Raw genomic sequence first — 15,927 nt, 5'->3', positions numbered from 1 at the left:
CTGTGATTTAAAATCTTCCAACAAACAAAAGCCCAGGACCAGATGGCTTCACAGGTGAATTTTATCAAACATTTAGAGAAGAACTAACATCTATACTTCTCAAACTCTACCAAAATTTAGCAGAGGGAGGAACACTCCCAAACTCATTCTATGAAGCCACCATCACCCTGATACCAAAACCAGAAAAAATGTCACAAAAAAGAAAACTACAGGCCTATATCACTGAGGAACGTAGATGCAAAAATCCTCAACAAAATACTAGCAAACAGAATCCAACAGCACATTAAAAGGATCATACACCATGATCAAGTGGGGTTTATCCCAGGAATGCAAGGATTCTTCAATATACGCAAATCAATCAACGTGATACACTGTATTAACAAATTGAAGGATAAAAACCATATGGTCATCTCAATAGATGCAGAAAAAGCTTTTGACAAAATTCAACACCCATTTATGATAAAAACTCTCCAGAAAGTAGGCATAGAGGGAACTTACCTCAATATAATAATGGCCATATATGACAAACCCACAGCCAACATCATTCCCAATGGTGAAAAACTGAAACTATTTCCACTAAGACCAGGAACAAGACAAGGCTGCCCACTTTCACCGCTATTATTCAATATAGTTTTGGAAGTTTTTGCCACAGCAATCAGAGAAGAAACAGAAATAAAGGGAATTCAAATCAGAAAAGACGTAAAGCTGTCACTGTTTGCAGATGATATGATACTATACATAGAGAATTCTAAAGATGCTACCAGAAAGCTATTAGAGCTAATCAATGAATTTGGTAAAGTAGCAGGATACAAAATTAATGCACAGAAATCTCTTGCATTCCTATACACTAATGATGAAAAATCTGAAAGAGAAATTAAGGAAACACTCCCATTTACCAATGCAACAAAAAGAATAAAATACCTAGGAATAAACCTACCTAAGGAGACAAAAGACCTGTATACAGAAAACTATAAGACACTGCTGAAAGAAATTAAAGATACAAACAGATGGAGTGATATACCATCTTCTTGGATTGGAAGAATCAACATTGTGAAAATGACTCTACTACCCAAAGCAATCTACAGATTCAATGCAATCCCTAACAAACTACCACTGGCATTTTTCACAGAACTAGAACAAAAAATTTCACAATTTGTATGGAAACACAAAAGACCCCGAATAGCCAAAGCAATCTTGAGAAAGAAAAACGGAAATGGAGGAATCAGGCTCCCAGACATCAGACTATACTACAAAGCTACAGTAATCAAGACAGTATGGTACTGGCACAAAAACAGAAATATAGATCAATGGAACAGGATAGAAAGCCCAGAGATAAACCCACGCACATATGGTCACCTTATCTTTGATAAAGGAGGCAAGAATGTACCGTGGAGAAAGGACAGTCTCTTCAATAAGTGGTGCTGGGAAAACTGGACAGCTACATGTAAAAGAATGAAATTAGAACACTCCCTAACACCATACACAAAAATAAACTCAAAATGGATTAAAGACCTAAAGGTAAGGCCAGACACTATAAAACTCTTAGAGGAAAACATAGGCAGTACACTCTATGACATAAATCACAGCAAGATCCTTTTTGACCCACCTCCTAGAGTAATGGGAAAAAAACCAATAATAAACAAATGGGACCTAATGAAACTTAAAAGCTTTTGCACAGCAAAGGAAAACATAAAGAAGACGAAAAGACAACCCTCAGAATGGGAGAAAATATTTGCAAATGAAGCATCTGACAAAGGATTAATCTCCAAAATCTATAAGCAGCTCATGCAGCTTAATAACAAAAGAACAAACAACCCAATCCAAAAATGGGCAGAAGACCTAAATAGACATTTCTCCAAAGAAGATATACAGACTGCCAGCAAACACATGAAAGAATGCTCAACATCAGTCATCATTAGAGAAAAGCAAATCGAAACTACAATGAGGTATCACCTCACCCCAGTCAGAATGGCTATCATCAAAAATCCTACAAACAATAAATGCTGGAGAGGGTGTGCACTGTTGGTGGGAATGTAAATTGATACAGCCACTATGGAGAACAGTATGGAGGTTCTTTAAAAAACTAATAATAGAAATATCATACAACCCAGCAATCCCACTATTGGCTGTATACCCTGAGAAAACCGTAATTCAAAAAGAGTCATGTGCCACAATGTTCATTGCAGCTCTATTTACAATAGCCAGGACATGGAAGCAACCTAAGTGTCCATCGACAGATGAATGGATAAAGAAGACGTGGCACATATATACAATGGAATATTACTCAACCATAAAAAGAATGAAATTGAGTTATTTGTAGTGAGGTCTGTCATACAGAGTGAAGTAAGCCAGAAGTAAGCCAGAAAGAGAAAAACAAATACCATATGCTAACACATACATATGGAATCTAAAAAAAAAAAAAAAGGTTCTGAAGAACCTAGGAGCAGGACAGGAATAAAGACACAGATGTAGAAAATGGACTTGAGGACACAGGGAGGGGGAAGGGTAAGCTGGGATGAAGTGAGAGAGTGGCATGGACATATATACCCTACCAAATGTAAAATGGATTAGCTAATGGGAAGCAGCCACATAGCACAGGGAGATCAGCTTGGTGCTTTGTGACCACCTAGAGGGGTGTGATAGGGAGGGTAGGAGGGAGACGCAAGAAGGAGGAGATATGGGGATATATGTATATGTTTAGCTGATTCACTTTGTTGTACAGCAGAAATTAACACACCATTGTAAAGCATTTATACTCCAATAAAGATATTTAAAAAAAAAAAGAATGAACCTGGCTTAGGGGTAAAGTGTCCTATTCTGGTACCAACATTTCTGCATTTGAATTCCAACTTGCAACTCCTTGGCTGTGTGACCTTAAGCAAATTACTTAACTCCTCTGTGGGTCAGTCTGCTCATCTATTAAAGTGGGAATAATGATAATAATTTACTTACCACCTATGACTGTTGTGAGGACTAAACAAATTCATTCGTGTAAAACACTTTAAATATGTCTGGCACCAAATGAGCATGCTTGCTATTCTTCCCATGGAATTCATGTTAGTTGCATTTTCCACTAGTGTTGAGACAAAAAAAGAAGTGTTTGTCTGCATGCTCTAAAATATTCACCTTATTTCATAAATCTGATCTTTAAGGGCCTTAACTCCAAATGTGAATTAAAATTGTGACTGACACAAAACGTATCTAATATATCACCGTATATCAAGTAGAAATATATCACATCATAAATGTTGGGAGACTTTGAGTACATCTATAACAAAACATCAAACTTTAAGTGGAAATGGCTACAAAATACTCTTACTCCATTACCCTGAGACTTAGAAAAAGATTCAAAAATATTTGTTTTATTTTATGTAAAGTTTTAAGTTTGACACTTGGTAATAAATAGAAGAAGTAAATAAAAGTTTTTTTAGAGATGTTTAAATACCTTGCAGATAAATTAGAACAATATGCCTGTGATTATCATCCATCCCACCAGCATAGTTTATTACATTCAGAGAGACAAATTCATTTAACATGCTGACAAATTCAATTTCCCTACAGCTTTATTACCCAAATTACCTATAACCCAGGAAAATGTCAAGTGTCAACTCTCTTAAAGGGTAAGCACAGCTCTTAAGCAAATTTGTGAAGTCTCTGATTAGTTCTCTAGAAAAATAGCTTTTTTAGCATTCATTTTCATGAAGTTCACTCTTTTGCTCATTTTCTATCTTTCCAATTATTAATTTGCTTAACTGATCAGGCTGTTGAAGTTGAAATTCACTGATAATTATTCATTTAAACAACTCCGTAGGAAAAAAAAATTACACAATTTAACTGTAGACAGTAGATATTTTGGGATTATCCAATTCTTATTTTAAAAAATCTCCTCATAGACTGGAATATATATTAGAAAAATGCACACGCACTATAAAATATTGTGAGGCAAAAAATTGAAACTTAGCATTTGTTCAATAAATTATTCTTTAATATATAATCGTGTCATATACCTATGCTAAAATATATCTTACATTCATAGTCATAGCTTCCTTAAGAAAAAGGAATAATTATTCTGATGTTAATGATTGGCATACTAAGGCACAGACAAATAAACTGTCCAAAATTACAGATATCAAGTGTATGGTGAAGATATAATTTGAACCTTGAACATCTGAAGCCAACATCTGTTTTCTTAACTGATCTGAGGTATGTTTGTATCAAGAAAGAATACTTTTGCAAATCACATACCCTGACATGGATAACACTTGATTATAACATCACTATGCTTACCCATAACAGGATAGTAGACATCTATACCTAATCAATGCACTTCTGTCAAAGAAATGGTCACTGGTCACTTAGAAACAGCTTAATATGGAAGGCGGTAAATATTGTGACTTAGCACTTCTAGTGCAATGAGTTATCTTTAAATGTAGTTTCTATTCCTGTCTATGAGCCATACATATATTTCTCCAATGAATTCGAAGTCACAGATACTGCTACTTAACTATAATTTACCTAGTTAATTAATTCTCTTCAAACAATAGAAATCATTAAAAATACCAACTCCCTTTCCTCAGCCATGTAAACTTGTGATTACATCTTACAGTTTCCAAAACAAAAATGTCAAAGAAAATTAAGTGCCCATAAAAGAGATGGAAATATAATAAGTCTAACACTGATGAGAGAGAGAGAGAATGAGACTGAGAGGAAGAAAGGGCATCGTAAACAAATTAATCTTTAGGCACATCAAATGTGGAGAGATTGAAAAGACTAATAAAATGCCTTTCTTATCATTGCACCTTATGTCACCAGAGAAAAAAATTTTAAGAGATAAAATGACAAGATGTTAGCAATTGATCTTGTTTTTCTGTAATTCTTTTTGTACATCCTATTGAATTTTTACTAAATGATAATTTGCTAAACAATCAAAGGTGATGCCTCCAAGTCAGCACCTGTTCCATTATTCTACTATAAATTTATATATAATTACATATGGAATATGATAGAGTGCATCTGGTGCATATTAATAAGTTGTGGACATACATGTATATGGGAGTAAGTAGGCTCCATATTGTTGAAACTAATTATTTATGAATTCCCAATTTCCCAGAAAAGTGCAAATCTTCATCTCTTTATGTTATGTGTAAGTATGCAAAATATCAATATCGCTAACATTTTTCCCCAAAATAAATAACCAGAGAGTCTCAAAATCCCAATTTATTTATAGGCTCTTTTTTCTAGAGGAAAATATGAAATGAATGGAATAAAAACAACAACAGGCAAAATGCTACTACATAGTTGGCATTGCATTCATTATGTTAATCGAAATATAAATGTATACTTGCTATACTGGAAAGAAAATTAAATGAAAACTTTTACATTGCAAGTGCTCCTCAAAGCTTGGCCTTTAGCAATCCTTTCAATATCAGAAGTCCCTTAAAAAAAATCTTCAAATTACTGATGTATGTATTTAATTATCCTTAAGGAGGTCAAAATATTCATGAACATCATCATCCACTAAAATATGTGTGTGTGTGTGTGTGTGTGTGTGTGTATGTGTGTGTGTGAAATCAAGAAAACAAACTAAATGCTGGTCCTTCCCTTTTATACAATCTATCTGCAAATTTACTAATTTATGCATATAACTTTAAAAACCCACATATAAATTATGCTTAAGTATACAAACTTATTTGGCAGTGCTACATAATGGGCAATAATGTGAGCTGTGGACTCAGACTTCCTTTGACTGTGGCCCTGTTTTTTCCCTTGAAATCGTGTGAATTTGGGAAAGTTACTTAGTCTCAATAATGTCCAACTCTATAATATGGGATAACACCCTTACATGTATTAACTTGAGTTTATACATATAAATAGTTTAGAAAAGTATCTGCCAGGGCTTCCCTGGTGGTGCAGTAGTTGAGAGTCTGCCTGCCGATGCAGGGGACACGGGTTCGTGCCCAGGTCCGGGAAGATCCCACATGCCGCGGAGCAGCTAGGCCCATGAGCCGTGGCCGCTGAGCCTGCGCGTCCGGAGCCTGTGCTCCGCAACGGGAGAGGCCACAACAGTGAAAGGCCCGTGTACCGCAAAAAAAAAAAAAAAAAAGTATCTGCCACATGGTAGACTTAATAATTGTTTGTTGTCATTTTCTCTTGATAGAAACATTGAGTTATTAGTGATGCAAAAAAAATTATTTACTAAATAAAATGATTTATCATAAGAATGACTACTTGGGGAACTCTAACAGCCTATTCAAATTGTTTCCATTTAAAATTACATATTTGCTATACATCTGTATTAGTCAGCTTTGCTGTGCTAATGTTGCATAACAAACAATCACAAAACATCATTGGCTACAACAAATCTATATTTCTTCCACATAGGTGGGGTGAGTGTGCTGTGATTGCTCTACTCCAGGCTTGAGCTGGAGCTTTGTGTTGTTCCATTTGTCTTCTCATTCCAGAACTCAAGCCAAACAGGCACTGGTTACCTGAGTCTTGATGTTCTCATCACAGAAGCCAGGAGCTCAAGAAGAGTGGAAACTCACGGTGGCTTTTAAAGTCTCTGTTTGAAATTTTCACACTGTGACTTATGCCCATATCCCACTGGACAAACCAAGCCATCTGTGCAAGGCCAAAGCTGACAGAGCAGGGAAGAGTAATGCAAGAAAAAAGAACTTTTAAAAATAACACAACCTACTGCAACAATCTGTTGTTTATTCCACCATTTCAGAAAACTAGGCACATTTATACTCAAGACATTTTCCTTCCCACCACTGAACAACCAGCTTCCAGTCTGCATTACAGTGAAGAACACATATATCCAGAGGCTCCCCTTGTTCCAATCCTGGCTCTTCTACCTACAAGATGTGAGAACTTGAACAAAGTATTTAATCTACCTAAGCCTCCAGCCCCTCATCTGTAAAATGGAAACAACGGTAATCATAACTTTGCAGGGTCGTTAGGAAGATTGATGCATATAAAATGCATATAAGGCATTTAGCACATCACTTGGCATATAGAACTCAAAACTTTTTTCACTTATGGCTATGGTTTATTATGACCAAAGATGAAAAAGCAGGATCAGTAAGGGGAAAAGTCATACCTGGCAAAGTCTAGAGGATACCAGATGTGCGCTTCTAAGATTCTTCTCCCAATGGAGTTGCACAAGACACACTTAATCCTCCAGCAATGAACAGCAACAATCTGACAGGGAACACTATTTGAGCCTACCAGTCCAGAGTTTTTATTGGAGTCTGTCACGTAGAAATACAGTGCGACTGACCACAGTTATCAAAATTCCAACCCTCTATAAGGAAAGCACATGTTCCCTATAAACCACATTGTTTGCACAACCTAGACCAGCTGGTACAGGGTGATCCAAGGCTTCAAGCATACAGGGCACTCTTATCGCGAATACAGGGAACACTCAAAGAGCTCAGTTTCCAGTTGCCCTCCCCTAGTAGCTATGATCCCATTCATCATTCCATCATAAAAGTCTTGATTTGCAATTTGGGCACACAGTCTACTAAAATACAGACTTAAGTCCATGTGGTCAAGTCCTGAACAATAGGATACAAGTGGAAATGTGTGTATTACTCTTCAAAAATATCTTTAAAGATATGTGAATTTGAGGGTGTGGGCTTCTGATAACAGGTGTACAAATATGACTAGAACGCAATCAGCCATCCAGACTGTGAGTTAGAAAATCAGTGCTGAGGCCAGCAGAAGCAAAGAGGTAGAAATAAGCTCAGTGCCTGGTGTGGTTGTGATGGTTAGTTTTACACGTCAACTTGACTGGGCTAAGGGATGCCTAGATGGCTGATAAAACATTATTCTAGGGTGTGTCTGTGAGGGTATCTCTGGAGAAGATAAGCATTTGAATCAGTAGATGGAGTAAAGAAGATCACCAATGTAGTTGGACATCATCGAATCCACTGAGGGCTTGAATAGAATAAAAAGGCAGAGGAATGGGCAAATTCATTTTCTCTGTTTGAGCAGAGATATCTTAACTTTTCCTGTGCTTGGATCCTGGGCTTTATCAGGATTTACACTATTAGCCCCAATTCCCAGGCCCTTAGACTGTACTGAATTGTATCATTGGCTTTTCCTGGTTCTCCAGCTTGCAAATGGCAGATCATGGACCTCTCTGTCCCCATAACCACTTGAGCTAATTCCTATATTTCCTATTAGTTCTGTTTCTCTGGAGAATCCTGACCAACACAGTGGTAGAACACCTTACCAGCCTTGTCTTACCATCTCTAAATGTCTTTTAGAGGAGAGAAACAAATACCTATGCTCTGTAATCCAGTATGGTTTTTATTTTTCCCTTTTGGCAGAGCAGGGAGAGGAATCATCTGCTCTGAGCATGTGAACTAATTCCCAACTATATAGAACTCAGCTAATATTTGTAAATAGATGAGTTCCCTGCCTGTTTCCCCTAGGAGCTCTGGAAACCTATCTTAACACAATGTGCTCAGTACACAGTTGTGTATTGTGTACGGGCACAGACCTAAAGTGTATGCACACAGTCATGATTTTCAGGAGATAACGCAAAAAGGGAATGTCACGGATCTGCAGTACAAGCTAGTCATTCATTCTTAAAGTAGAACTGCAGACAAGCATCTTCTTTCCATAACGTTGCTTTATGGTGCCTTTTAATGAGTATCCTTATTTCCTCCCAGTGCCTATATTTTTCTCAAATGTTGAAATCACAAATTCCTCTGAGTCACCCTTCTCTCTTCTATAGGTCCATCCTCTTATTCCACCCCACCTCACCACAATGCGACAGATATAAATCAAAGTGTAGGAATTGATCAAGGATGCTCTCCATTTCTGTAACAAGCAGGGGTACTTTCCCTCTTTAACCAAGAGAAGCAAAATGTTAGTATCTGCTTTGTTGCTATTAGCATTAACACTCTGATTCTTTTCTGGGGCAATTTCCTTGAGAATCTACACGAGCAATGTGAAAGTTGAATATATATGTGATGAGAGCTGATGTGTATATAACTTTACCTGTTAGTTCTTCTCTGAGAATGAGAAATCTATTTGCGTATACCCATCAATGCATTATAAAAGAGCATGTATTTCCGTTCCCCACAGAAAATACTCTAACCCCTTCTGATAGAATTCCACTTCTGTATTCAAAATATGCCTCACCAAAGACTCCCATAATTTGACTGATGTAAAAAAAAAAGGCTTCATGGCCTTTATGACTGAAGACTGAGTAGGGTCTTAGATAAAGGGGGTAGGGGTGGTTTTGCCTAGAATATTTTTCCCCCAGATGTAAACATGGCTTACCTCTCCCAGGCCCAAGTTCAAATGTGTACCTTCTCAGAGAGGCTTCGCCTGATCATTTTATTTAAACTTGCAACACCCTACCTAGCACTACCAACTTCCTGCATCTGTTCTTTTTGTTTGCTATAATGTGTGTCACTTCTAGATACATATATACATATATATGTATCAGGGAAATATATATAATGATTAATAGAATAATAGAATATAATATATAATTATATATAACTTATATATATAAATAATAAATAATTTTCACTGCCTGACTTCTTCCCCACTAAAATATAAACTCCATGAGAGCAGGGATTTTTCTTTTCTTAATAATATAATCCCTAGAACAGAAATTCAATATATATTTGCTGAGGGAAGAAAATAGAAATGTATTTTTAATTGTGTTTCTGTAGAACTAATTATAGGAAAATATTTGTAAGATCCACAGGATACCTTTTACTCATTATTTTTAGAACCTGACTGTAAAAAGAAAATTTTGATTTAAAAATTTTAAAAATTAAGAAAGAACCTTAGAGATTTTGTACATAGAACCTTTGCAAGACAATGACAGTTGCCTAACCAGGTTCTACTTCCTCCTCCTCCCCTCCAAGGGTACTCTAATGTTTTATCCAAATGTTGATGCTTCTAGTCGGCAAAATTCTAAAGATGTTCCCACAGATTCTCATCTCACAGCTAGTCAATCAAATAGTAATCTAGGTACTGCTCTGAAGGGGGTTTGCAGTTGGAATTAAGGTTAGCATTAATGAATTTAGATAGGGAGATTATCCTGGATTATCCAGTTAGGTCCAGGGTAATCACAGCCCTTATAAAGCAAAAAGGAAAGACAGATGTGGAGGATTAAAGAGCAGAAGGGAGATGGAAGGGAGGTTAAAGGGATTCAAACAATTCAAGTTTCAACCTGTCTTTGCTGGCTCTGGCTTTGCAGATGGGAAAAGGGAGCCATGAGCCAAGGAATACAGGCAGCCTCTCAAAGCTGAGAATACCCCTGGCTGATAGCCAGCAAGAAAACAAGGACCTCAGTTCTATAAATACTTAGAACTGAATTCTGCCAACAAATTGAACAAGATTGTAAGCAGATGCATCCCAGAGCCTCCAGACAATATTACACACCTGTCTACACCTTAATTTTGACCTTGTGAGGCTGTATCAGAGAACCAGCTGAGCTATGCTGGCCCAGACATACAACTTGCGAGCTTGTGAGATTATAAATGTTATTTTCAGGTGCCAAATTTGTTGTAATTGTTACGGAAGCAATAGAAAACGAAGTCAACACCTCCCATGTAAGAGCCATGTGCTTCTGATTGATGTGGTACTTTGAAAGCTTTGGAGATTGCTTTGATTAGAACTTCAGGAATTCCAGTACCCCCTTCCATACTGATTAGTTCCAGAACCCAGGCCTAAGCCAATCACCACATGGCCTTCCCCTGACCACAGGCAAGTTCAGGAAGGGTCATTTGCCCTAATATCAGCCAATGACACATTAAAAGAGATTTGCTGAATAGGTTCTAAAAACAAGGTTTGATCACTTTGCGAAGCTGCTAGAAAAGTTGTTTTCTCTTCTGATGATGAATGTATGTGGATATGAATCCCAGCAGTGCTCCAGGCATTTTGCTGCCCTGGGACACTCCAGGCTGAGGATGAAGAAAATTAGAGGAGAGCACAGCTGAGTAAACACCAGAAAAACAGATCAGGCACTGGAATAACTCAATTCTGAAGGCTGTTCTATATCTGCTAAAGGCACAGAGTTTTAGAAATAATTATTTTTTTAAATCAAAAATTGTTGTTTACTTGACAACTACAGTCCAGGTCTCCATGCTCTGCATGGAGTTCTTACAGGGCAATAATTACAAGGCAACAACACGACAGCCCTCAGAACACCATTACCCATTGTCCCTACACTCTTGGACGTTTCCATGAAGCTGGTTTTAAAGGGTAAATGGGCACAGCAATATTTTACATGTAAATTTCAGGGTAACACTGCAAGAAAACCATCAATGTTAAGTGTCAGAATACTAGAGAGTGTCTACCTTTTTCTGAGCTGAGCCAACGCTTTTGTTTTAAGAAATAAAAGTAATAATGCAGTTTGGGACCATGGCTTTGAATCAAGTGTAAACCTATCATACTCAATAGGGGGGTGAACTACATCCTGTAAGAAAATGACTTATGACAGGTGACTTATCTGAAACTTGCAGAGGTGACTTTAGCAGCCACTTAAAGTTCATTTAATTTTCTTCATAAGATCTCCCCCCGCTCCATCTGCCTCTCATTTCACAGGTCTCTACATCTTCATTTACTTTACCCCCCCTACCTCTTTAACCAATCCAGTGAGTGCCTGCATTTGAAACACTGATTTGAGAAGGAAATTTCTTCCAGCTGTCATGTACCAAAGACCGCTTGGCAGTTGCTTTTGGATCAACAGATGAATTTTCCCCAAAGCTGATATGAATTTCTCCCATAACATGCCTGGTCGGGAACCCAGAGAAGCCGTCAGTGCTCAGACTGGCCTCTCTTCTGCAAAGACTCCTCCAATATGCTTTGATTTAATGCCAGCCTCGGTACGGACATCGCATCCCATTTGTGTTTTCCTTAGCTTTAAAACCTTCCACACTGAGTTGTAGATGACATTTCCTTTGACACAGGGTGACAGACCCTCACTGCTACACGTATCTATGCATCACTCGTGGGGCCCTGGAAAACTGGAGGGAGCTGGTGTCGATCACAGGCCTCCTTCTGTGTCTCCAATTTCCTTTGTCTCTTTATTACAGCTAACATAGCTTTTAAGGAGCCAGACCTCCCCCTTGCCTAGGCCTGCTGTCTCTGCTTTCATACAGATATGGTTTGCATACCTGTGGAATTGCCTATGCACTCAAGCCAAGAAAGTGCTAGCTAAGTAAGAGAGTCAATTTGTTACTAACTACTGTGTGCAGGGAGGTTGTAGATTTATCCATGCTACAATTCATTCTTCAGTGATAATTTCTTGGTCTCTCTTAATCCCAGCCCCTCCTCTCTGCAGCTCCTTTCTAAGAGTGTATAGTAGATTATACTGCATGAGACATCTTACAGGAGATCAGAAAGTCAGTTTGAGGTTTAAATCATTCCAGTGTGGAAACTGTGGTTGAAAGAGAACACCTCGTTCTTAGTAACTCCCAGGGAAAAACCAAGACTGATACTGCCTCCCTCTGACTATCCTGTGTTGAGTTATACACCCATCCTGAGCCAATGTGAGCAAGCTAGTCAAGGCCAGGCATGGATATTATGAACGCTGTTCAGGCACTAGCACATACGTTGATTGAGTGAACAAAAATAAATAAATATGATTGTCCAGTGAATAGTTATCCAAAACTCACAGTAATGGTTTGGGAAAAGACAAAAAACAAAATGATCGGGCTTCCCTGGTGGCACAGTGGTTGAGAGTCCGCCTGCCGATGCAGGGGACACGGGTTCGTGCCCTGGTCCGGGAAGATCCCACATGCCGCGGAGCGGCTGGGCCCGTGGGCCATGGCCGCTGAGCCTGTGCGTCCGGAGCCTGTGCTCCACAATGGGAGAGGCCACAACAGTGAGAGGGCCGCATACCGCAAAAAAAAAAAAAAAAAAAAAGATCTTTGAATTGATTGAAGGGAGATGGAAGGTCTCTGTTACAAACAGGAAGTGACTATTTATCTGGTAGTAAAGGGAAAGAGCATGTGAATTGACTCCGGCTCAAGGAGAGCCAAGATGCAGGCATCAAACCACTTGGATTTGACTTCGGCTCCAATTTGCTTGCACAGTGACAGCCATTCTGGGACTCAGTTTCCCCATGTGTAGAATGCACATAATAATAGTCCATCAATGAGTTTCTGGGGGACCTGATGAGATAATGCAATTAAAAGACTGTTAAGTCCCTGGCACGTTGTAACCTCTCAATAAGTGGGAGGAGTAATTACCATTATTTATGAGAAATAAAGAAAATGGAGAGCAATCCAGAGTAAAAGGACTTGCATCACCCTCCAGTGGAAAATCGGGGTGTGTTCAGTTGCATGGATCATCTATTGGTTTATTTATTTTAAGACTGTCCCCCTAAATAAACTATTAGCCCCATGGGGTGGTTGGGGGCTGAGATCACTCTAGTTAACTGCTTTTACCCAGCCCTAGCCCAGTGCCTGGCATGTAATAGGTGCTCAATACTTATTTCATGAATGAATAAATATCTGTGTATAAGAGTAAGGGAGCCCAGCAGAACAGTTGTGCTGACTCACCATTATCACGTAAATCGAGCAAAATTGGAAATAAAGCTGTAATCTCCCAGGAAACCTCAAAAAATAGGCTTACCATTTAGTCAGCCGTTACAAGTTCACTGGTAATATTTTGTAAGTTTAAGAATTATACACGAAAGGGGATATTTTCAATTTTTTAAATAAAAGTCATTTGTGTTTATTAAACATGTAGTTAGATATATTTTAGAAATATAAATTTAGGAGTGCTAGGAGGAGAGAAAAAATAGGCCGACCCTGTAACAGTCTACAGAAGTAATTACTTGCAGAAAGTCCTGAAAGACATTGATGAGAATATTACAATTGTAACTTTAAGTCCTGATGTTTGTTGCTTCATCAATTTATCAGAAAAGTGAAAAAAAAATCACTTTTTAAAAGTCATCAATTTGATGGTTGGGGGAGGCATAGTAAAAGAAACATTACCTGTGAGTAGAAAAGCAGAAGAGAAAAATTAAATTTCAAGAAAATGAGGAGTAAAAGAAATTCACTGTGAGGAGAACATGCACAAATTCACTTCCTTGGGGCCTGGGGGAGAATTATTCATTTTGGGGACAAATGATAAGAAAAATTAACTTTGTGATAACAATAAAAGAGAAAGCAAATTCACTGTTGTGGGAGATAAAAGAAAAAAACAAATCTCCTACACATAGAAAGAAGAGAAAAGCAATAAAAAAGGAACCAGTATTTCATTTTAGGGAAGAACACAGAAAGGGCATTTTCAGAAGAACCTATGATGTTTGAAAAAGTTGGTCTATGATTATGCCTTATTATACAATGGATACTGAACAGAATGCCAAAAACTAGTATTTCTTAGAAAAATCCCAATATGATGACTAAGGAATATATTCACTTCTTTCAGACTACGCAAAATGGAAAAGAAAAATGCATAACTTCGGACATGCAAGATGGTTACCCCACTCCTTTAAATGTGCATTTCAGATATGTTTGTATTTCGGAATCCACCAGTATTCTGAGAACCCAGTCTGCTCTTTGCAATGTGTTGCGTTAGTATTAACTTAACCCAACCATTGAAAACCTTATTTTCAGCACAAATTAGATAATAACCTTGAACTACAGAGATACTGTGTTAAAAATTAGAAGCCATAGAGGAAAGTGATATAAAGCTATAATTACATTCAAATCTCAATTAAATTTAGCATCTCAGAGTTTCGTAACACAAAAACCCAATTTGGCCAATAATCATGCTGTACCACACTCACCCCAAACCACGGTATCTGTCATGTTGTAATTAGCTACCATTTAAATGTGTTGCTATTTAATTGCCACACCCCCCAACCCCAGCCCTCCCATCCTCTCCAAATTTGCCTGTAATGCATCAACTTTCTGATTATGTTGAAAGCTCTTTCAATTGAGCACAACTGACACACAGCACTCAGCAAAGAATCCTGCAATCGTAACATAAAATGTTGATTTGATTTTTTGATCCTTAAAGCAAAATTTCCAAAGGAATGCACAGAGATTTAAAGTATCTCATGTGAGCAATATATCACACGTTATTGATGAGAGTAAATGGGAAAAATAAAACAATGTAAGAAAAATAAGTTGTCCCCTCCAACTTCTCAGAAAAAAATCATTTGAAGTTGCCTGTGAAAATTATTAAGGACTTTATCATAAGTTATTTAAAGGAGTGACTTTTTCTTAAGTAATCAGAAATTAGTCATAAGCTCTCACAATTCCCTGCAGGAAAATGGACCCAGAGTACTTTTTCAAATAACAAACAATCTTTTCCATTCTTACAGTGGTTGCCTTACTCCCCCAAATAGGTAGGTGGGAAAAATACAGAAATGTATTTTTGAAAACTGACTTCCCATTCCCAAAGGAATGATGACTACTTTGGTGAAAATGTTTTAGTTGTCATTACCCAATTCTGAAGAAAAAAAGAATTTAGGCTTAAAAGTTCAATACAATATTAAATTAATATATGTTCATATAAGAATTACATTAAAACTAGAGCAATGTCACAAATTAAAGGATGTGTCAAATGAACTTTTATCTCTACTTCCCTTTGTAACTCCCTCTCTCTCTTCCTTCCTTCCTTCTTTCTCTCCATTCTTCCTTTTCCCACAAAACAAAGAATTATTCAGCCCAAAAAGCTCAACAATGATTGATAGCCTCTACTTTAAAAGCATCAAGTATTAGTGCAATATCAACTATACTAGATAGTATTATTCCCCAAAAATACATTCACAAAATTTATTTTTAGTTATTTTTTCTGTACTATACCACTAGCTCTATATCACCATATTAGAAGGAGATAACGCCAAAATACTTACTGGGGCTGATCATTCATGGCCCAACAACTTTGTCTCCTAAGTGATACACACTGATCATTTCCATTGATTTTTTTCTT

This window comes from Pseudorca crassidens, chromosome 15 (assembly GCF_039906515.1).
Source record: "Pseudorca crassidens isolate mPseCra1 chromosome 15, mPseCra1.hap1, whole genome shotgun sequence".
NCBI lineage: Eukaryota > Metazoa > Chordata > Mammalia > Artiodactyla > Delphinidae > Pseudorca > Pseudorca crassidens.
Note: the sequence above shows the minus strand (reverse complement) of the source record.